Consider the following 22293-nt stretch of genomic DNA (forward strand, 5'->3'; position numbering starts at 1 on the left):
TACACCCCTTCCCTTGCTTCCCAGGCTCTTCTCTTCACCCCCTTTATTTTCATTCAGAGGATCCTCACAGAGGTTTACGGTCACGTAGCTGAGTTAGCTGACCTACCAGATGATTATGGTTCAGCAACTATTTTAGTCTTTATATCTTTCCCTTCTGCCTTTAGTATTTTAAGGAGCAGGTAATTTTGCAAATGCCAACTTACTGCTTAGACATGGTGTTATTACTATCTCACAGGTTCTTATGTACTTATCTGTTTGCTGACACCATAAAAAAAGTGCCCAAGGGCAGAGACTTTGTTTTCTCCACTACTGGATCCCCAGCGTTTAGATCAGTGTTAGTGACAGAGTAGATGCTCCACATGTTTGTTGAGTAAATAAATGTGAATAAATAAACAAGAGAACATTCCATTCTAATAGGCTGGGAAAGCTCAATTCTGTTTATAGACATGCTATACCCAAATAAGATAATCCACAGATTTTGACTAGATATCAAAAGATTCTTCTCAGGGGCACCTGGGTGGTTTAGTCTGTTGAACATCCAACTTGGGCTCAGGTCATGATCTTGCTGTTTGTGAGGTTGAGCCCCACATCGGGCTGTCTCCTGTCAGCACAGAGTATACTTCAGATCCCCTGTCTCCCTCTCTATCTGCCCCTCCCTACCTCATATTGTCTCTCAAAAAATGAATAAACATTTAAAAAGAAAAAAAAAGATTCCTCTGGATATCATAGGCAAACAATGATTAATGTCTTGGACAATAAGTGACCATTCCTTTGTTTTCCTGGCTACTCCAAGAGTAATTCAACTTTTTATGTCAGTTGAAACTTTGATCCTTTGTTCTTGCTTTCCTACAAGAGACCAAAAAAATGAGCTTTGCTTGTTTGTATTTATAACCAACGAAATGGATTTTACTTCATAGAAAAGATATTATTTCCTCTTTAAAATGGACCTATGGTGGGGTGCCTGGGTGGCTCAGTTGGTTAAGTGGCCAACTCTTGGTTTCAGCTCAGGTCATCATCTCATGGTCGTGAGTTTGAGCCCCACGTCAGGCTCTGAGCTCACAGCACAGAGCCCACCCTGGGCCCTCTGTCTCCCTCTCTCTGCCCACCCCAAAATAAATAAATGAAGGGCCCCATAGTTGCATGTGTTGTGATGGTCATGATCACGTTCATCATTATTCTACTCCCATCTTACATATGGAGAAGTTGGGGGTACAAAAGGTTAAGTAACTACCCTGAAATCACACTGCTGATCAGTAGAGGAGCTGGGAGCATTCTTAACCATGAGACTGTAGAGTCTGTAATGTACCTGAAGGGCAGGCACATTGGTAAATATCACTCAAGTCATTTATTAAGTGAATGGAGGGTAAATAAGACATGTTGACTGCCTCCTAGGCTTCTTGTGAGGATCACATGAGTTAATACATGTAAGGTACTTAAGACATAAAAGCAGTATCTGCCACATGGTAAGCATTCAACCAACGTGAGCCATTTTCATCCACCACCGCCTTCTAGGAGCTCACGATATTGTTGCAAGATGACAAGCATGGCTATGTATGGTTATCCACATCTACATTTTAATCTGGGGTTGGCCACTATTTTCTTTCACCAGAAGAAGTTGGGAGAGAAGGGCCGGTGACATTGAATGAAGTTTACTTAAATAGCAAATGTACGGGAAGGGAGTATGACTCAGTTCAGGAGAGAGTGCACATCTGTGCCATTCTTCCACTGACCCAACAGAAAAGCATTTTACAAGTAGGAAGAAAATGGCCGACACTTACTCTGCACTCACCATGCGCTGGACACTGTGCTAAGCACCTTGCATAGATTAGGCTCTTGAATCCTCACCACATCCCTTCCAGTTATGTACTATTATCCACCTTTGGGAAATGAAGACACGGAAGCCTGGAGAGGCAAGTACTTGCCTCGGGTCCCCCAGCTGGCGCGTGCACTCTACAGAACCAGTGCTTTTAATGACTGTGCAGTATCACACATTGCAGCATTCCCTGGGTGAGAGGAGGGTGTGCAGCCTTCGAAAGCTTTTTATGAAATGCAGGGCATAGTCGGGATGGAAACCCTGGTAATTTTTTTAAACTATATAATTAGAAATCTCTTTTAAGATGGTTTTTTTCTTTCAAATCTCATTCATTTGCTGGATAATTTTCTTGAGCTAACTCTAATAACACCATTTTAGTATAATTACTTGAGATACAGGAGCTTAAGATAGAATTCTTAAGAACAGTGTCTGATTGATGAAGGGTAATTTTTGTAGTGCAGTAATACATTTAAAATAAATCCCAGTTGTCAAAACCATTAACACTTAGGATTTCTGTGCAGCCCAGTTGTATGTGTCTTCATTTCACTTGCTTCATTCATTCCTTCATTCGGCGTGTATATATCATGAGTGTGCATAGGATCTGGTCTAAGTGAACGTGACAGATTCCCGCTTGCATGAATCTCAACTCACCGCCGTAGCTGGGGGGGGGACCAGGAGTGCAAACAAAAGCAGGAAATTTCGAGACTGGAATCTAAGTCCCCAGTTAGAACAAGAGGCTGCTGAAGTGAGACCCCAAATGAGAACGGCCTGAATAGGAAGAAAAAGCCACTATGGGAGAAAAGCAGAGGGTTCCAAAGGACAGAGGAGGGCACCTCAGTAGCATTTCCCCATTTACCAGCCAGGAAGCTGGTAGAGGAGCCTAGGGAGATGGGATGGGAAGTGGGATAAGCCAGAGGGGAGAGTAACAGGCAGCTTGCCGAAAATCTAGAGAAGCACCCACTTTACCATCCCTTTATCTCAGAGTCTGCAGTTCATTTCGATGGGCTGACACATCACTGTCCGAGTGCCTGATTATCAGGCATGGAGAGTAACGGGTCCCCACAGTGGGAGGGCTCTGTGAACGGCCTGGAAGCAGGTTGGAAAGTTCATGTTTTCACTTCTGTGTTGTGCCCTTAAACATTATTAAGAAGGTAAATGTCATGTTAAATGTTCTCACCACCACTAACAGCAGCAACAGCAGCCATAAAAAGACATCACCTTTTTGTTTGGACCTCTGCAGTAGCTAAAGGGGCGGCTTGCTTATCTTACTTTGTATCTGATCCTTTAAATCAGAAGACAAATTGTGCTCTCCTTCATCTGTTGGGTGCTATGTTAGATGCCCATGGGCACTTAGAAGGGGTGTATCTGTGGCTAAAAATGTAGCTTCTCCTTCCTCTTGTGTAAATAACTTGAGCATCATGAAAGAGAGGGCCTCAGGCCTTTTCTAAGGGTCACCTAGAGTGACAGCACACTTTATCTGCTTGTGAAAAGCTGTTGTATTCCCGTGAAGACACTGAATGCACTGGCCCTCAAGCCGGGACCCCTGTTATCAGCCACCTAGTCCACACTGGGCTACAGTCCCCAGTTCACAGATCGCCTCCAACTTTACAACAAGGCCCTCATGACATTTCTGAGAGAGAAAGCCACTATGGGTGGCTTACCCTCAGATTACCCTCAAGGGAACTGGGGCTCGTGGGTGAGGTGACTGGACCTGCTCACACAGCTGGGAAGTAAGAAGTGGGAGGCAAACCCTAAGAGACTCTTAAGTACAGAGAACAAACTGAGGGCTGCTGGAGGGGAGGTGGATGGGGGCATGGCTAGATGGGGATGGGCATTAAGGAGGGCATGTGTTCGGATGAATACTGGGTGCTGTATGTAAGTGACGAATCACTGGGTTCTACTCCTGAAACCAGTACTAGACTATATGTTAACTAACTTGAATTTAAATAAATTAATTTAAAAAATAAAAGAAGTCTTGGCGCTTCTGGGCGGCTCAGTCAGTTAAGCGTCCAACTTCAGCTCAAGTTATGATCTTGTAGTTCGTGAGTTCAAGCCCCGTGTCGAGCTCTGTGCTGACAGCTCAGAGCCTGGAGCCTGCTTCAGATTCTGTGCTGTCCCTCTCTCTCTGCCCACACCCCACCCCCCACTGCTCACACTGTCTCTCCCAAAAATAAATAAACAAACATTTTTTAAAAAGTCTTCCTTCATTCATTAAATATTTATCAGGTGCCTGCTGGATGGTAGGAACTGTTCTAGGCTACCCATGTCTCTACCTTCCTGTCCTGAAGCCAGATTTCAAAAGGCAAAATACGAGAGTCCCTGAAGTGTGAGATTTCCATGAAGTCACGCCCCCCTCCCCCACCAACCCCTGAAGACAGTATATTTGTCTAACAAAATAATATGTCCCCTTGCATCATGTAACCTCTCTGAAGAAGTCAGGACTGTCCTTTTTTTTCCCCCTTGCCCTGAGAGAAGCGTGGTGAGCTAAGCTTCTGGACGCACTAAGGTAAATGTCAGAGATGTTTTCTCAGTGAATCTTGCCGGCTGATTTTATTTTTACTTGCAACAGAAATAATAACTGTGGCCATGCTAACGTATAATCCTGAGGTGAGGAAATTGCAGGGCAGGGTGAGGGAGAAACGCATTTTGACACTTTTCCTTTGACTGATACCACTTCTGTGGCCTATTGTGAGCCTGAATTCGATTCAGGTCAGATGTACCAGGAAATTACAATGGCAAAAAAGGGTGCCTGGAAATGACGCCATTTGCAGGGCATGTCAGTGGCGTCACTGATTGGGGCCGTCTTTGATCTCTGTCACCTGCCGCTCAGGAAATGAGTGACTATCAATTATATAAGCTATCAGAGGCTCCGAGCGGCATGTCAAGGATGGATCCGGGTCAGAATATCCATCAGGAATCTGGGAAAGCAATTCAGCTGTTCAATTTAGGGACAACTCTTCAGCTCCTAATGGGTCCTCATTTTATTTAACTGTTTGAGTACAAACCCTTAAGGCTGCCAAGGTGACACAGAGAAGGATCCGTGGAATTTATGTAGTGGGGACCTGCATGTACTTTGTATAGTCCACAGGACTGTGGTCTCCACCAGTACGGTCACGTAGAACAATGTTCGGTGTAGTGAAAAGCTTTTCACACTCTTGGTTTTTCAAAAGAGGCCTGTCAGCAAGTTTCCTAGGGCAAAAAATAACTGAGCCATAGTTAAACTTCACTAAGAGTCCTATCCCATTAGATAATGTCATCCCACTGTGAAGAGGAACCCAGGGCTTTGCTAGAATAATAGGATACTAATCACTACCCATAGGATTTGTTAACGCAGACCAGTAGGGTTGAGTTGGGTCTCCTTTACCCTTCGTGCAAAGCCTGTCTCCCTGTCTCAATACGTATTCTCTGTCCTGAGGTCAGGCTGGGTGAGGAAAAGTTTGTTCTCTGGTACTGTGATCAAGATGAAGGTTTCCAGGGCTTAAGTCAAAGCAAAGGAAGAAATATTTGTTGAGTATACACTCAGCACTAGGCATTGTGCTAGAAACTTCCCCAGTATATGCCCTTGGCAGACATCACTGACAGCACCATTTACCCATCCGGCCTGGATTCAGGCTCAGAATCCTCAGTATAGGGTTCATGGCGGCCTTAGTCAATCGGTGGGGTTTGGACCACATGCATGTGCCATCCAGGTATTTAAAAATATTTCCTTAACGACAGAGACCCTGGCTCTCCATCTCCTCGCTTGTGCTTAGCTGTGTTCACTGCCCGGTAAAGGTCCTTTGTTAAATTAGGGCTTGCGTTTTGAGAATGGCACCCACAGGCCAATGTGGTTAGGTTTTTTAAGGAAGTGGAGGAAACGTCTATATGGGGTTGCAGATAGTCACAGCTCTGGGTCAGAGGCTGGCTGATACAGTCGGGTATGCACCACTATAAGAACTGCTCTGCAGCTAATTGGCTTTTGAGAAATGGGATAGGACCAGCAAGAATCAAATTAGATCCACTACCCAATTGGCTTTCCTCTGTTTCCTCTTCTTCCTCCTTCCGCATGCACTCATTTACCTCTCCCTTTCCATCTTACTGTGGTGATGATGTGTTTATGGGAATCAGGTAACACGCATTAATCGAGATCCATAACTTTTCTGTGAGCACTGTGATAGGTTTGATGAGACACTTGAGAACGTTGGTTTCAAAGTCAGACTGCCTGCGTAGGTTGGCCCCTCACTGTCTTTCCTTGCTAGCTGCATAACCTTGGCCAAATTGACTTCTCAAAACCTTAAAATTGCAGCACAGAAAGCTAATCCCAGCATCACTTTATCATGAGGATCAAAAGGATTTGGTAGATGAATATAAAATATAGCCCCTGTTTATACTCTAATTGAGGAATCATAGTAGCAAAGTGGAAATGAAACAAAAATGCAGATATTCCCCTACAGTTAGAGTCACCATAAAGCAAACCGGATACATAAGAGTTCATAATCTGGGGCACACAGTGTCCATCCCGAGTCCTCTGTCAGTGACGATTGGACTTTCTTAGGAATTAGTACCATCCCTGGAAAAAATACTGCTCCAAGTGCAGCCCAGTGGCACTCTTCGTGCGGCTTTCTTTGTATGTTAGCACCACACTGTAGGTTATGTTCTGCTGACTCTGGTCCCTGTGTGATGCATGGAAGGTGGAAGAAACCCTTAATATCAAGCTACATGTTAACAAACACTGAAGTTTCTTAGCGATGCTTGTTTTTTTTTTTCTTTTTTAGTTGTACCTTCTTATCTATAAAAATCTCATTGAAATTTCTGTAAGAAGTAGAACTCAGTTATTTCTGGAACTCTGTTCCCTAATCCTCTTTTGTCCATTGAAAGAATGGCTCTCTATAAAGCAGTTTTTGACAGCCCAAGTGTTCTCATCGATTCAGTGATGCATCATTTCGTCCATCCCTCCTCCTTCCTTCCATCCATCCATCTATTCAACAAACAGTGCCCAATGTGGTAACATGGTCCTAGATGCTGAGTGCACAAAGACAGAGTCTCTGTCCTCATGGAGCAGTATAAATGTTGTGACGTTCTGATAAAATTGCACGTGTTCACACACAGATAGCCTCTGATACTAGACAGACTGCATTGCTAAGCTGGACTCTGAACGCCTGGGCAGGGAAGGAACAGAGGAGGTTCCAGTCGTGGCCGGGAGAGAGGTCTCCCTGCTTCTGTGAAATCCACCATATCTTCCTTGGCCTCCCGTCCACATAATAATATTGTCAGTTAGAGACACTTGATTTCTCAGTCTCTGTAAAGTGTGAATGACAAAAAATTATTTCATTTTTAGAAACTTCACAGTTTTTTCTGTTTATAGCATATAAACTAAGTAAAATCAATGTGCTTGCTCTCAAACCGGATCACCACCTCATGGCCCCTTCTATCCAGAAATTCTGGATGAAATTTAAAGAAAGGGGAAATCAATAAAAGTGATTAAGACTCAGAGAACCTCAGGCAGGGGATGCCCTGTGAACCAAGCTTCAAAAGATGATTAAAATCTTGACCCTTGATGCTTTGGGCTCCCGTACCTGGTCAGCAAGCACACGCTCACAAAGAAAACCACCTACGGCCACGTGCGCTCAGGCTTGACGCTGTGGCTTCTGGGAGGACCTAGGAAAGGCTGTAGCGGTTGGATTCCGTGCTCCAGCGTGCAAGGCTAGCTTCTTGCTTCTCGTGCTGTGTTGGGCCTTGCCAGGGGCTCCCCTGGCACTGCAGCTGGGATGCTCTAATTTTGCTTGGGTGATTTAATTTCTCACTCTAGAGGGAGAAAGTGCAATCAATGTTTCCTAATGTGCCTCCAGACTCCTCTAACAGTTACCTTCAGCACAGCGAATCTGAGGCACTTTAGTTTTCAGAGCAGCTAAGAGGTACAGAAGAGAGCGCTTGCAGAGTCACTTGAGACAAAAGGATTTCTCATGCTGGGCCAGTTCTTGGTGATCGCCTAGGTCGCTGCCATCTTGGGGGCGTCATGTGGGACAGGTCCAGAGATGTGGATTCCAGCTGTGTGACCTGGGGCAGCTCACTTAACTCCTCTGGACCTTACTTTTCTCATCTGAAATGGGAAGAGCTTAAGTGAAAGTTTCCTCAGGTGTGGTTAGCCAGATAATTTTCAGTGGCTAAAGAATGAACATTCTTTATTTGCTAGTCATGTATTTTCATGGTCAGTTCCAATTATGTTGAGTGATACTAGGTTTTCATAATAATAATTGTTTCTTGAATTTTGTTTGAGCGACGTTTTCCTCATGTGGTTTCTTCCCTCACAAGCCGAGCATGACTCCTTAGTCGCCTTGTTCCTCTGGTCCTGAATTGTAAACCCCACAATCTCCTTTCCAAAGCCTGTTCTCTTGGTCTTTCGTTCGGTGCTGGTCTTGAGGGAAAGTCCTCACGTTGGGTGTGGGGTGTGCTACCCTCACTGGAAAACCATTTGGGTGTTTTAATTTGGAGTTGGTCCGGCCCAGGGCTTCCCAGCCATGCTACCTCCATAGCTGTTGTCTTGTCCATGTGCCACAACCTGCTAATAATGGTTTGACTGGGTTTATTTTTCACTCAAAATTGTTTGTGAAGCTCTTACAAATACTTTTCACCTTTACCTAAAACAGGAGTAAAATGAGCACATCAAATAGAAAGAATTATCATGACCCTTTTTATACCATTTAAACTAGTTCCCTGGGACGTCATAGGATCTTTTACCAGACTTTCAGTAAGACATCAGTAGATTCATTTGCTTTGTGGCAGGCTATCTATAGACCTAGAGGCTTCAAAAGTTTCTGTTTCTTAATCTGGGTCTATTCTCTTGACCAAAATTGAAAGAAAGGAAAAATTTTAGGTTGGAAAGGCAATCACTATATTGCAGGTTTGCAATGGTTTACAAACATTAGCAAGCTCAGAACTTTTCTATAACTCAGTAGCAGAAAACAAACAATACAATTAAAAAATGGGCCAAGGCCTTGAATAGACATTTTTCAAAGAAGACATACAGATTGGCCAACAGGTACATGAAAAGGTGCTCAACACCACTGGTCATCAGGGAAATGCAAATCCAAATCCCAATGAGATTTCACCCACACTTGTTAGAATGGCAAGAGAAAGAAGAGACAAGTGTTGGCAAGGATGTGGATAAAAAGGCGCCTTTGTGCACTGTTGGTGGGAATGTAAATTGGTAAAGCCACTATGGAAAACAATATGGATGTTCCTCAAAAAATTAAAAGTAGGACTACTGTATTATCCAGCAGTGTCACTTCTGGGTATATATCTGAAGGAAATGACATCACTATCTTGGAGAGATAACTGCATCCCCATGTTCATTCCAGAATTATTCACAATAAGCAAGACATGGAAACAACCTAAGTGTTCATTGATGGGTGAATGGATCAAAAAACTATATGTATATATATGATATATATATGTATAATTTACACACACACACACACATACACACACACACACACACACACACACACACAGGAATATTATTCAGCAATAAAACAAAAGGAAATCCTACCATAGGTGACAACATGGATGGACCTTGAAGACATTATGCTAAGGTGAAGTAAGTCAGACAAAGAAAGACAAATACTTGTGTAATATCACTTCTTTGTGAGATCATAAAAAAAGCTGAACCGATATAAACAGAGAGTAGAATGGTGGTTTCCAGGGGCTGAGGAGTGGGGCAAATGGGGAGATACTGATCAAAGGGTACAAACTTCAGTTATGAGTAAGTTCCAGGGATCCAATGTGTAGCATGGGGACTGGAGTTAACAATGCTGTGTTGTATACTTGAAAGTTCCTATGAGAATAGAGTTCTGATGTTCTTCCCATAATAACAACAAAAAACTATAACTATATGAGGTGATGGATGTGCTAACTAACCTTATAGTAGTAAACATTTCCCAATATGGTCATGTATCAATTCATCCCATTGTACACCTTAATCTTAAAGTTCTATGTCAATTATATCTCAGTAAAGCTGGCTGGAGGGAATTTTTCTGGGAGCTTTTAAAATACAGATTTCTGTGCCCATTCAATAAGTAGCTATGGCCCCAGATGACCATTAACCAGGTCCAGAGAATGACCCACATTTTGAAGTTCTCTACCTGCATGTAAAAGTACTATTTTAAAGATATTTGTGGGGCGCCTGGGTGGCTCAGTCGGTTAAGCGTCTGACTTTTGGTTTCAGCTCAGATCATGATCTCATGGTTCGCAGTTTCCAGTCCTGCGTCTGGCTCCTGAGAGTGCAAAGCCTGCTTGAGATTCTCTCTCTCTCTCCCCCTGTCTCTCTCTTCCCCTCCCCCATTCACAAGCATGTGCTCTCTCTCTCAAAATAAATAAATTTAAAAAAAGATATTTGGTGGGGGAAGATTTTTGTTTTATCAATAATACATTTATGTGGAGATCCATAAATATGTATCTATGTATATACACATATATAAAAATTGCTATTTTTTTGTAGGAAAAAAGTTTGAATGTCACCAACTTCACAATACCTAATAAAGTTCTAAAGAAAGCATCATAACTGGGGTCAGGGGAGAGGAAATCTCACTGAACTCAAACGCAATGCAGCGTCGTTTCCGAGTTGTTGCGCTGAGTTGCAGGCACTCCAGATTCATAGTCAGCTGACTGGTGTCTATGGGCCAAACGCTAAAGAACACCTAGGATTTCTTCCCTTTCCACCGACCTCATGGCCAAGGTGGCCGCACCAGGTGTAATGTGTGTGTCATCAGAGCCCCAGCTCAGCATCGTGGGAATCATCAGGAATGCTGAGGTTCTTCAGCAAGGACGCATGTTATAGGGCAAAAATTAATCTGAGCAATTGAGTTGATGCTCATAGACAGCAGCCATCAGCATGTAGGACCGAGCGTGGGCTGTAAAGATGTGAAGGCCTCCACTTTGACAAAGTCTTCAGATGTTCCAAGTCAACAATTCTACACCTTAAACTTTATTCTTTTTTTAAAAATAAGATTGATGTACTAGGATGTTCCCTGTTAATTATTTATAACACCTCCCCCACTCCCCAACCAAAAGGGGACTGCAATGGAGAATACATAGATTATAGAGCCTATAACACAATAAGATACTACGTAACCGCTAACATCACATTTCTGAAGACAAATGACATGGCAAAAAAACATTCAGGCAACCCCTACCTTGAGTGTTTACTGTGTGTCAAACCCTGCACTGAATGCTTAGGACGGAAATAACAGCTCTGACCCGGTGGGCATTTCAGAAAGAGAGAAATAAACTGGCAAATATAATGTGGCGAATGCTCAGAATGAGGTACTTACTAGGGGCTCTGGGCCTCCTTCCCAAAAGAGGGGCAACTAACCCAAACAAGGGGTCCCAGAGGGATCCCAGGAGCATAGACACTTGACCCGGGTGGGCAGAAGTTGGCCCCAGTGAAGACGCAGTGAAGGGTCTTTCTAGAATGAGCAATACACAGAAAGGCAGTGGATCCCGGGGTGGGGGCGGGGGCGGGGGGGTGGTATTCAGGCAACTTGGAAGGATTCATTCTAGCTGGAGCTACAGGTAGCTGGAGAAGGGGTGGGGGTCAGGGAGAGATAATAACAGCAGCACCCTTCTCCCGTGTCCAATGTGCCAGGAGTTCTGTACCCATTGTCCCATCTTGTGTCATTCCTTGACCATCAGGCAGCAGCAGGACAGGCTTCCGACTGGAAACGGCCAGTGGCAACACCTGTGCTCTGAGCTCTGTCCTGAGGCTGGGCCAGTGGGCAGAGATCCGGTCATCAAGACCTCGTTTTCCACATTAAGCAGTTCAGATGTGGAGGCAGGCAGAAGTTTAGAGCATGAGTTATGAGAGCCAAAAGTGAGTGAGAAAAGGCCTCCATTTCCTCACAAAAGAGAATTAAGTAAAAAAAGTTAGGTCCATTCAGTGGCATATTGTGCAAGTATTAAAATGATAGTTATTGAGGGGCCCCTGGGTGACTCAGTTGGGTAAACATCCGACTTCAGCTCAGGTCATGGTTTCACAGTCTGTGGGTTCAAGCCCCTCGTCAGGCTGTGTGCTCAGAGCCTGGAGCCTGCTTCAGATTCTGTATGTCTCTCTCTTCACCCCGCACCTGCTCATGCTCTGTCTCTGTCTCTCAAAATAAATAAATGGTTTTTTAAAAAAAAAATGATAGTTGTAGGGGCGCCTGGGTGGCGCAGTCGGTTAAGCGTCCGACTTCAGCCAGGTCACGATCTCGCGGTCCGTGAGTTCGAGCCCCGCGTCAGGCTCTGGGCTGATGGCTCGGAGCCTGGAGCCTGTTTCCGAGTCTGTGTCTCCCTCTCTCTCTGCCCCTCCCCCGTTCATGCTCTGTCTCTCTCTGTCCCAAAAATAAATAAAACGTTGAAAAAAAATTTTTTAAGAAAATGATAGTTGTTGACACTAGAAGCATAGGAAATTTTCATTCATTCATTCATTCATTCATTCATTTTAGAGATGGTGGGAGCAGAGGGAGAGGTAGAGAGAGAGAGAATCTTTTCTTTTTTTTTAATATTTATTTGAGAGAGAGAGAGAGAGCATGAGCAGGGGAGGGGTAGAGAGAGAGGGAGAGACAGAATCCCAAGCAGGCTCTGCACAGATGATGCGGGGCTCTGCCTGATGCAGGGCTCGACCCCAGGAACTGTGAGATCATGACCTGAGCTGAAATCAACACCAGTTGGATGCTCAACCGACTGAGCCACCCAGGCACCCCATGTGGGAAATTCTTAAAGTAATATTTAGAACGTTTTTCTAATGTCAAATGATAAATGTTCATTGTAGAAACTTTGAAAAATTCATAAAAATGATTTTAAAAGGTAATTCTACCATCTGAAATAACCACCATTAATATTTTGGTATACTCCTTTCTGTGTGTGTGTGTGTGTGTGTGTGTGTGTGTGTGTGTGTACAAACAAAAACTAGGGTTGTATATTATATAGTTTTGTATCTTTTATTTATTAATTAACATTATACTAAAAGCATTTTCTGTTTCATGCCATTAAGTATTCTCAGAAAATATACATTTTAATGCCAGTATAATCCATCTTATAGACAAATAATTATTTAAATGAATAAAAGATAAGAATACAAAATTGTATGGACTTTGTGCTTCCCGCTCTGTAAAACTGACATAAGAAACAGACCAGTAAATGCTAGGGTTATGGGCAAGTCTTCTCTTAGTGTGGTTACTCTCCTGACTTAGTTTTTTTAAAAAAATTTCAACCCTTGGCATTAGTTCTTTCAACAATGAAAATATTTTAATCATTTTACAACTGACAAAATTACCAGCGAATAATAACATTGTGCTCTGTGTGACATCCAGTGCTGGGTTTGGGTTTGGAGAAAATGCACAGGGACCAAGAGGGAGGGAAATCCAACAATCTGTGATGCCTGCAGATCGCCTCATAGCACCTACCATCACACTCCCACCCAAGAGCTGGAGAATTGCTTTGTCATTGTGAAAAGTAATGAAAACCAGGAGGGACTTGTTTTATTAGGCTGATATTGTTTCATGTTGATTTATTAAGTCTAGTGTTTTTTTCTTTAGAACATGGTCACAAACAAGCCAAGAGGGAAAATTGAGATTCTAATCAGAGGCTTTGATGATTCACGGCTCTGAGAGTGGGATGTCATTTAATTTATAGTCTGCTCATGTCTGTACGTAGCACCTACAACATGATGTAGGGAGAGAAACACAGACGCTAGCCTGTGCCAGTGAGGATGTAATTTGTTAGTTGGGTGAGAGGTGATGGGGAAAGGTGAGGGGGACTGTTCTATCAAAGCCGATCCAAAAATTCCTTGAAAGAGCTACAAAACTGGTTGGAAAGTAGTTTTTTTTTTTCTACTACAAAAGAATTTACTTGGCCCCCTTTGAGAGAACCATTCTGTTATATATCTGTTTGTAAAGCTCTAGAGGTCAAACAGAGATGCTTAAAGGAAACTGAAATATCTTTGGGAAGTCACTTTGAATCTAAGATAAAGGAGAGATTATAATATGATACACTGTCTTAAAAGTAATCCTATGTGGGGGAGCCTGGGTGGCTCAGTCAGTTAAGCCTCTGACTCCTGATTTCAGCTCAGACCATGATCTGGAGGTTCGTGAGTTCAAGCCCTGAGTCAGGCGCTGGGCTGACAGCACAGAGCCTGCTTGGGATTCTCTCTCTCCTCTCTGGCCCTCCCCCAGCCCGTGCATGCATGTGTGCACTCTAAATAAATACATAAATACATAAACACTTTTAAAAGATCCTATATGACAGTGAGGAAACTTAACTTTATACCATCAAAACCGTACTCATAAGCTGGGCCCCAACCCATATTCCCAGCAGCATCCCCCCAGCCTGTCTTATCCCCTCACAGCTGTGCTCTCAGCTGCAGAAACCCAGTGTGTTGAGCCCCCTGAACATGCAGTGACATTGGATACCTCAGTGTCTTTTTTTTTTAATTTTTTAATGTTTATGTATTTTTGAGAGGGGAGGAGCACAGGGAGGAGCAGAGAGAGAGGGAGACACAGAATCAGAAGCAGGCTCCAGGCTCCGAGCTGTCAGCATAGAGGGGGGCTCAAACTCACCAACTGAGATCATGACCTGAGCCGAAGTCGGACTCACCGAACTGGGCCACCCAGGCTCCCTGATACCTGCATGGCCACACCATTCCTTCCACCCCACCAAATACATCTGGAAAACATTATTCCTCCTTCAAAACCCAAGAGCAGATCCCCTTTCCCAGGACACCTTCCTTTAACCACCCTAGAGAATGATGCTTCTTCTGTTTCTCTCGGATTTTTGTTTGAACATTGAACTGTTGCCCTTGTGGCATGACCCTGTCATTCATTTGCTGTGCATCTCTCTCTCACGAACCACCGACGTTTGGGAGCTGGGTCTCCCTGTTTCCCTACCTGGCACATAGTAGGCACTCAATACATTTCTATTAAAGTAAGTGTTTCCATTTCCTAACACAAGGGGCTCCTATTAAGGTGTTCTGAGGAGCCTTAGGGTCCTAAAACCTGGGTAGGATCCCACTGCTCTGAATGACACCTGCACCACCCCCTTCTTGCTAGAAGGAGAGGCAATGATGAGGTAAGGGCCTTCCCAGGCCTCTCAGAAATGCTGATTAATATTCTCCATCTTAGAATGCTTTGAAACCTCTCCCTCAGTTCTGACCTCCCCAGCAAGGAAGGGAACAGGACTTTGCAATGTTCCTCACCCACAGGAAGATTGCGTGCCTCGCAATTTGATTTAATTATTTCGGGAGCTTGATTCAGGCTGTTCTTATCTGCCTAGGAAGAGAGAAAAGGCTCTAGGAGGGTTCTTGGCCACTTTTGAAACAGTGTTATCCCAGAAGAAAACAGAATAATTGTCGTTTACTTCCACCTGAATCCTGGCATCCACCTCTATGGCAGAGTTTTACTGCACAAGAAGAATGTGAAGTCTTACTGAGAAAGCTTTCTGTTTCTTCATCTTAGTAGAAATTTATAATCGTGTGTTTGTCACCCTCAATAGTAGTAGAAATATATACAAATATATATGTTTTTTCCAGGGCTTCTCAGCCTCATCACTATTGGCATTTGGGGCCGGATAAGTCTTTGTGTGGAAGCTGTCCTGTGCATTGTGGGATATTTAGTAACATCCCCTAACTCTATCCACCAGATGCCAGAAACACCCCAACGCACACACGTGTGATCATCTAAAGTGTCTCCAGTTAGGGCGTCTGGGTGGCTCAGTCAGTCAAGCATCTGACTTCCGTTCCTGATCCCATGGTTTGTGGGTTTGAGTCCTCCATTGGGTGAGCATGAACCCCATTCAGGTGAGCCCTGCTTCTCTCTCTCTCTCTCTCTCTCTCTGTCCTTCATGGGATTCTCTCTCTGCCCTCGCTCACTCGCACTATGTCTCTCAAAAAAAAAAATGGCATGTATAATGGGGAGGGGAGTGAGACAAAATCATTCCCAGTTGAGAGCCACAGATATACATGCGTGTGTGTGCACACACACACACCCACAACGATGTATAGAAATACATATAACACTTTCTTATACTCTCTCTCATATGGCCTTGACACTTGCCATATTCTGCTTGGCTTTTATTTCTTATATGAAAATCACTTCTTTTAGAGATACTTCTCCAGTTTAGGGGTGTGGTGTGGTGTGGTGTGGTGGTGTTGGTAGTGGTGTATGTGGGTGTTAAGCCACATCTGAATGACAAACCTAGGCTGCAAGGAAAGGTGACCAAGTTAACTTCCCTTTTCTGGGGGAGATACCACAGGAAGTGAAACAGAAACACTACAGGAGGTTCCATAGCTAAGTGCTACTTATAGTAAATATACTAATATAGTAAATATAATACATAATAAATATAGTAAATATTTGCCCTTTTCTGTTTCTGCTCTTTTGGGCTTTCAGCATCCTTTTCCATAGCTAGATTTTGGAGACCTGTCAGATTGGAGATAGAACCTTCCTGGAAAGTCAGGTTCTTAGGCACATACACTTCTAACTTGCTTAGCTAGAAGTAACAGAGGTAGTACTGTTTTTGCATCACTGACTGCATACCAGACTCTATCCTGAACCTGTACCACGTTATTTCTAATGTAGGATCACATTTTTTATATGATCTCCTCCACTGTGGGTTAAAAATGAGGGGGGCTGGAGGAAAGGAGAATTTACTTAAAATTCTAGTAGAGGTGATCAGAAACATGGCTGGGGAAGACTGCTCCTTTCTCTGATGGCTACATGCAATATAACGCATGCATTCTGGCCATGTTTTTATATTAAGTGGAAGATGTAATTGGTTTATTTCTATTTCAAATAACACATTGAAGCTCTAAAATGAAGACTGGCTGGATTATTTTTCTCCCCAAATTTACATTTTCAAATGAGAGAGCTGATCCACCTGAATCCTAGCATCTTCCATGAGTTTTTCCCCCCTTCGTTGAAGTGTTATCACAGGTTGACTCTGCTTAGGAGCTTTGAGAAATGAGAACTTCATTTCTCAAATGAGAGAAATTTGAGAAATTTCTTGGGGGAATGTGAGACATTCTTGGGGAATCCCAGTGACCCCCGCCCCAGCTCTTCTGTAAGTAGAAAACATTTCCCCTTCATCTCCCACCTGGACAGCTTGATCACCTCCTCCGTCCCCGGGGGGTGTGTAGAGTGGCCCTAGAATGTGTCATCCTCTTAGTGTGGTGGGTAAGCCATTTTGGCAAAAGGTATAAATCTTTCTGGGGGAGGATGATGGGTTTCTCACAAAGAGGGAGTCTGGAAAGGAGAGGGAAGCACAGCCAGGACAGGCCAGCTCTTCCCAGGATCCTCTGCACAAGTCCAAGGGTCTCCATTAATTCTCCTGCCTCCTTCCTGCTGAGGGAGGCAGCACTTCCTCCAGGACACAGGTTCATGGGACAGAGAAGTTGAAGGTGGAAGGTCAGCGGTGGGGGAGTCCCCCACCACCACAGGATGCCCGGGACCCTGGTGTCATTTGAAGAAGCCCCACAGCTCATTCTGATAGGCCCACCTATCAGGAATCTCGGCATCAGTCAACTGACACAAGAAGATGCGGTCCAAACCCAAGGTCCAAAGTTCATGAGGAATGTTGAAAACCCAAAGATTAACAGTTCGAATCATGTGAATGACTATGTATTGGGTGTCCACGGGGCTGGTGGGAATTTCCTTAGTGTTGGCAGAAGCTTTCATATCCCTGGCCTTCTGCTTTGCAGGTGCAGTTTTTCCCTGTGGGGAACACCCTCCTGTATCTGGCAGATGTCTGCTCATCTTCCAAGAGCCCACTGCAGTATAGTTTCTTCCATGTGGAATGGTTGACACCCCACTGGGCTCCCCTGCCGTATGCAGGATCCAGTAAATACTTGTGGCATGAATGGATAACTCCACACTAGAGTCTATGCTTTTCTTTATTATTATAAATAATCTCAGTAAAACAATTGAGACAGTACTGAAGTGCATAAGCCATTTAGGTTTGAGCATTTATTCATTCATCATTCATTCAGCAAATATTCCTACTGAGTGCCAGGCATTGATCCTACCGCTGGGAATACAGGTCAGATAACACGGACAAAGTTGCAGCCTTCTCAAACCTGGCACTCACACAGGGCAAGGCAGACAGTAAACAAACAGCAAATACCTAACATCAGAGGATAATGCACTGTGAAGAAATATAAAGCAGGGCAGGAGGGCTGCAAGCCAATGGTTGAGGTGAGCCTGCCGCTATTTGAGCAGACATCTGAGCAGGCGGACAGCTGAGCAGAGGCCTGAAAGAAGCTGGGGAGGCAGGGACAGGGATGTCGGGGAAGATGGCTCCAGGTGAGGGAACAGCAGGTGCAAAGGCCCTGATGTGAGAATGAGCAAGGGACAGTTGAGAACATGAGGTCAGATAGGTTGGGCAGGGGCAAAATCATGCAAAACTTGATTGGTGGTAAAAAGGACTTTGAATCTTATTCTGAGTGAGAGGGAAAGCCATAGAGCAGCAAAGTGACAGGATCAGACTTCTGTACGGAAGAGTCACTTTCAGAGCATTTTTCTCACCCTTCATTCAACAGGCGTTAATCACCACTGGGTGCTAGGCACTTCCCGGATCTTGAGCAGTGGCAGATAAGAGACGGTGTACATGCCTTAAAGAAGCATGCAGTGTGGTAGGGAAACCACTCTGCCCTTGGACAATGACAGCACCGTGGGTTAACGTCATGGTCGGCAGGGTGGAGGGCTGCGGAACGCGGGACCAGGGCAGAGGAGGAGATTTTTCCAGATGAAGACATTGTTAATGAGCCTCCTCATCTGCGCTGTGACAGCAGGACTTTATGTTGCTATGGGGACAGGTACCAGGAAGACAGACCCCAGTCTGGGAGAGGTAAGGGAAGAACCTTTGCGGAAAGGATTATTAGACTGCGTTCCAGTCTGGTCATAACCCAGAGTGGAAAAATAAAAGCATTTTGAAGAAAGGACATGATTAGAGTTGCATTTTAGGAAAGTCTGGCCGTGTGATGGAGAATGTTCTGGAAGGAAGCAAGGTCAGCAAGGAGCTAAGCTGTCACCTAGATGAGAATGGATGTTGTGTGAACAAGGGATCCATCCTTGGGAGAGTCAGGGTGCGGACAATGAAGGTCACGAGATTGGATGCGTTGCTCAGGGACAGGGTGCAGAGAGAGGTAACTGAGAAGCACCCACATTTAAGACCACATGAGGACTCTCGTCAGATGTGTATTTAAACCTCAGACCCTTCGCCCTCTTACAGCGGCATCAGCTATGGGCACCGGGGACGTGGTGTGTCAGTGTGCATTCTGAGGCACCCCTGTTAATGGGGGATCCTTGTAATGGGGCCCCTGGATGATAAATGAGCATAGGTCTCTACCTGACAAGGGCTTCAATCACCTTCACATTTCAGTTGTTGGTAGGCTTTTGTGGGTGAATAATCAGTCTTGTTTTCTGTTTCTTCCTTCAGGATTAGAAGGAGTATTTTAGAATGTTTTCTTCTCTTGGCTTTATGCCCATACTGTATGAGGTGTAACAAAAGAAGATGTGCCTTTTTTTTTCCTTACAGACTTGAGCTGCAGCCTTTCCATTAAATCCTACTAGCAGTATTTCAGCGGGGAGGGGCCATGAGAGGAATCCCCAGGGTTGCGGGGAGGGGAGGTGGTCAAAGGGTACAAACTTCTAGTTACAAGATGAATAAGTTCTGGAGATGTAATGTATAGCATGGTGATGATAGCTATCAATATTGTATATTTGAAAGTTTCTAAGACAGTAGATCTTAAAGGTTCTCACACATACCCCCCCACACACACATATATACAGAAATTATAACTTGCTAAGGTGATGGATGTGTTAACTAACCTTACGGTGGTAATCATTTCACAAAAAATACATATATTAAATCATCTTAAACTTATACAATATTTTATGTCAGTTATAGCTCAGTAAAGCTGGGGGGAAAGAAAATATCTCATACAGCTTCAAAATGGTTGCTAGATGTTATAGAGAGTTGAGATTTCCTTGAACCAGAGGCGTGGCCATGAAAGAACAAACATCTGGTGAATCATACTTGGCAAAGGCAGAATCCATCATTTTTGGTAACACCTGATTATAATAATATCATTTATTTGGATTGCTCAGAATGAGAATTGACATCAGTGGTCCTTTCTAGCCCCGCTGAAGTCTGTATGGACTTACATGGTAGCCCATGCAACACCAGACACCCTACCGTGTAGTAAGTCTTCATGGAATCTTACTCACCATTATTGTTGTTGTTGTTTTGTTACTATTACTTGACTGTTCTTACATGCTTGTGCATTGCCCCCACACAGGGACTAAGGCAAGGATCTTGGTCTTTTCATATCCTTGGGACTAGCAGAGGGGTGCCTTGGGTGGCTCAGTCGGTTAAGCATCTGATTTCAGCTCAGGTCGTGATCTCACAGTCCCTGAGTTGGAGCCCTACATCGGGCTCTGTGCTGACAGTTTAGAACCTGGAGCCTGCTTCAGATTCTGTGTCTCCCTCTCTCTCTGCCCTTTCCGTGCTCATGCCCTGTCTCTCTCTCACAAATAAAATAAAATAAAAACATAAAAAAAAATTTTTATATCCTCAGGACTAGCAGAGTCCTTGACACGGGGTAGAAATAAAGTCTTTTATATTGATTTCTAATTGGTTGATTATAGTAGTCATCTTTTCCCAGTTGGAGTGTTAGCTCCTTAAAGACAAGAATGATGTCTTCTACTTCTTTACTTCTAAGAATTCCAGCCCTGTGCTGAGCACATGGTCGTTACCTACTTGTATTTCTTTAAACACTGACAGTTTGAAATCACGAGTTTCATTTTTGTCAGCTGAAGAAGAGCATGAAAATTATAAAAACATTTTGTGGCCTCCTCCCCCAGCAGCAGAAGCAATGTCAAGCTTACCTTATTGATATGCACATCCAGAACCTGTAAAAATGATGGGCCTTTTACAACTCAGAGATGTTGTGGTCGAAAGTGAAGACATACTCTTTGTTTTTAAATATTGCTCTTTGATCAAGGTATTAATATTCATTAAGCTCTTGAAAGGAGATTGTCATTAGGTATTAAAGCCATTATGGTTGTCACTGGGCTTCGAAGTGTTGCCACGGAGATGAAATTGCCCGAGTGTTTCCACCGCTTTTCATATAAACTGTATTCGGGTGTGACTTCTACCATTCGTTTGCAGACCTATGTTTCGAAACCAAGAGGTGGTGATTAGAAGTACAGAGGTCGAGGGGCACCTGGGTGGCTCACTCATGTAAGCGTTTGACTCATGATTTCAGCTCACGTCATGATCTCACAGCTTGTGAGTTCGAGCCCCATGTCGGGCTTTGTGCTGACAGTTCAGAGCCTGCTTGGGATTCATTCTCTCTCTCTCTCTCTCAAAAATAAATTAAAAAAAAAAAAAAAGAGGTACAGAAGTCTGTACAGAGAGAATGCTTGAAAAGAGCGTCTGGAATTTGGAGTTTGGGAAATTGCATTGTATGTGCACTTTATGACGGTAGTGTTACTGGGAATAGAACACCACCACCAGAAAACAGCCTCTTGCTGTCAAATGAATGCTACCCTACATACTTTATTGAGAATTGGCACTGAGGAGAGGCTATGCTGTTTGCTTTCTAAGTGAGTACTTTGTATTTCTTGACATTTTATCCCAGTGACTTTTACATTAATAAAAGTCAGGGGATCCTATGGAAAGGATCAGTCTTTGGCAAAGCTCAGGACTTCATGTTCTCTTAGACATCTGGGAGAAAGCTGTCCATATGAGTGTCAGGAACCACGGGAGCCCAAGCGGTTCATCTAGGATGTTCTCTTAGACACCTGGGAGAAAGCTATTCATATGAGTGTCAGAAACCACAGGATCCCAAGCAGTTCATCTAGAAGGATTTGGGTTCCTCACAGTGATCTCCATCTTGATGGATGGATAGACAGATGAGTCTAATGATTTTTTTTTAATCAAAACCAAGTAATCAGTAAACTTGGAATGATATGAGCTAATATGTTCTCTATTTATATGAGTTGATAAAATGAGCTGTTTGAGTCATTTGGTAGCCACACAATTCCTATAACTCAGGTAACCTTTTCTAATTTTGATTTTAAGAATGTTTTTTATTTCAGAAAATAGAGTGTAGACCTTAAATTGGATCTTAATGAAAATCCTGTTAATGCTGCAACAGCTTTTCACTTGTAATCACTTTAGAAGATGTGTTTTGATGGTATCTCCTTTGCTGGTGATAGCAGAGGAGAAATTTAATAATAAAATCATTTTAATTTCAAAGTCCATTTTGAGTGGATGGGGAAAACAAGTCATTTAAAAAAATTGTTTTTAATTTTTAACAGCATGTGAGCAGGGGAAGAGCAAAGACAGAGGGAGATACAGAATCCAAAGCAGGCTCCAGGCTGTGAGCTGTCAGCACAGAGCCTGACGTGGGGCTTGAACTCACGAACTATGAGATCATGGCCTGAGCCGAAGTCGGACGCTTAACTGAC

At 43.7% G+C, this 22293-nt stretch overlaps 1 protein-coding gene across 5 annotated transcripts in view; it reads left to right on the forward strand.

The window, feature by feature from the left end:
- The window catches only part of APBA1 (amyloid beta precursor protein binding family A member 1), a 203147-nt gene that overhangs the window by 69775 nt on the left and 111079 nt on the right, over nt 1-22293 (forward strand). The gene's annotated exons all lie outside the window — the stretch shown is intronic.

The sequence above is a fragment of the Prionailurus viverrinus genome, chromosome D4 (assembly GCF_022837055.1).
Source record: "Prionailurus viverrinus isolate Anna chromosome D4, UM_Priviv_1.0, whole genome shotgun sequence".
NCBI classification, from domain to species: domain Eukaryota; kingdom Metazoa; phylum Chordata; class Mammalia; order Carnivora; family Felidae; genus Prionailurus; species Prionailurus viverrinus.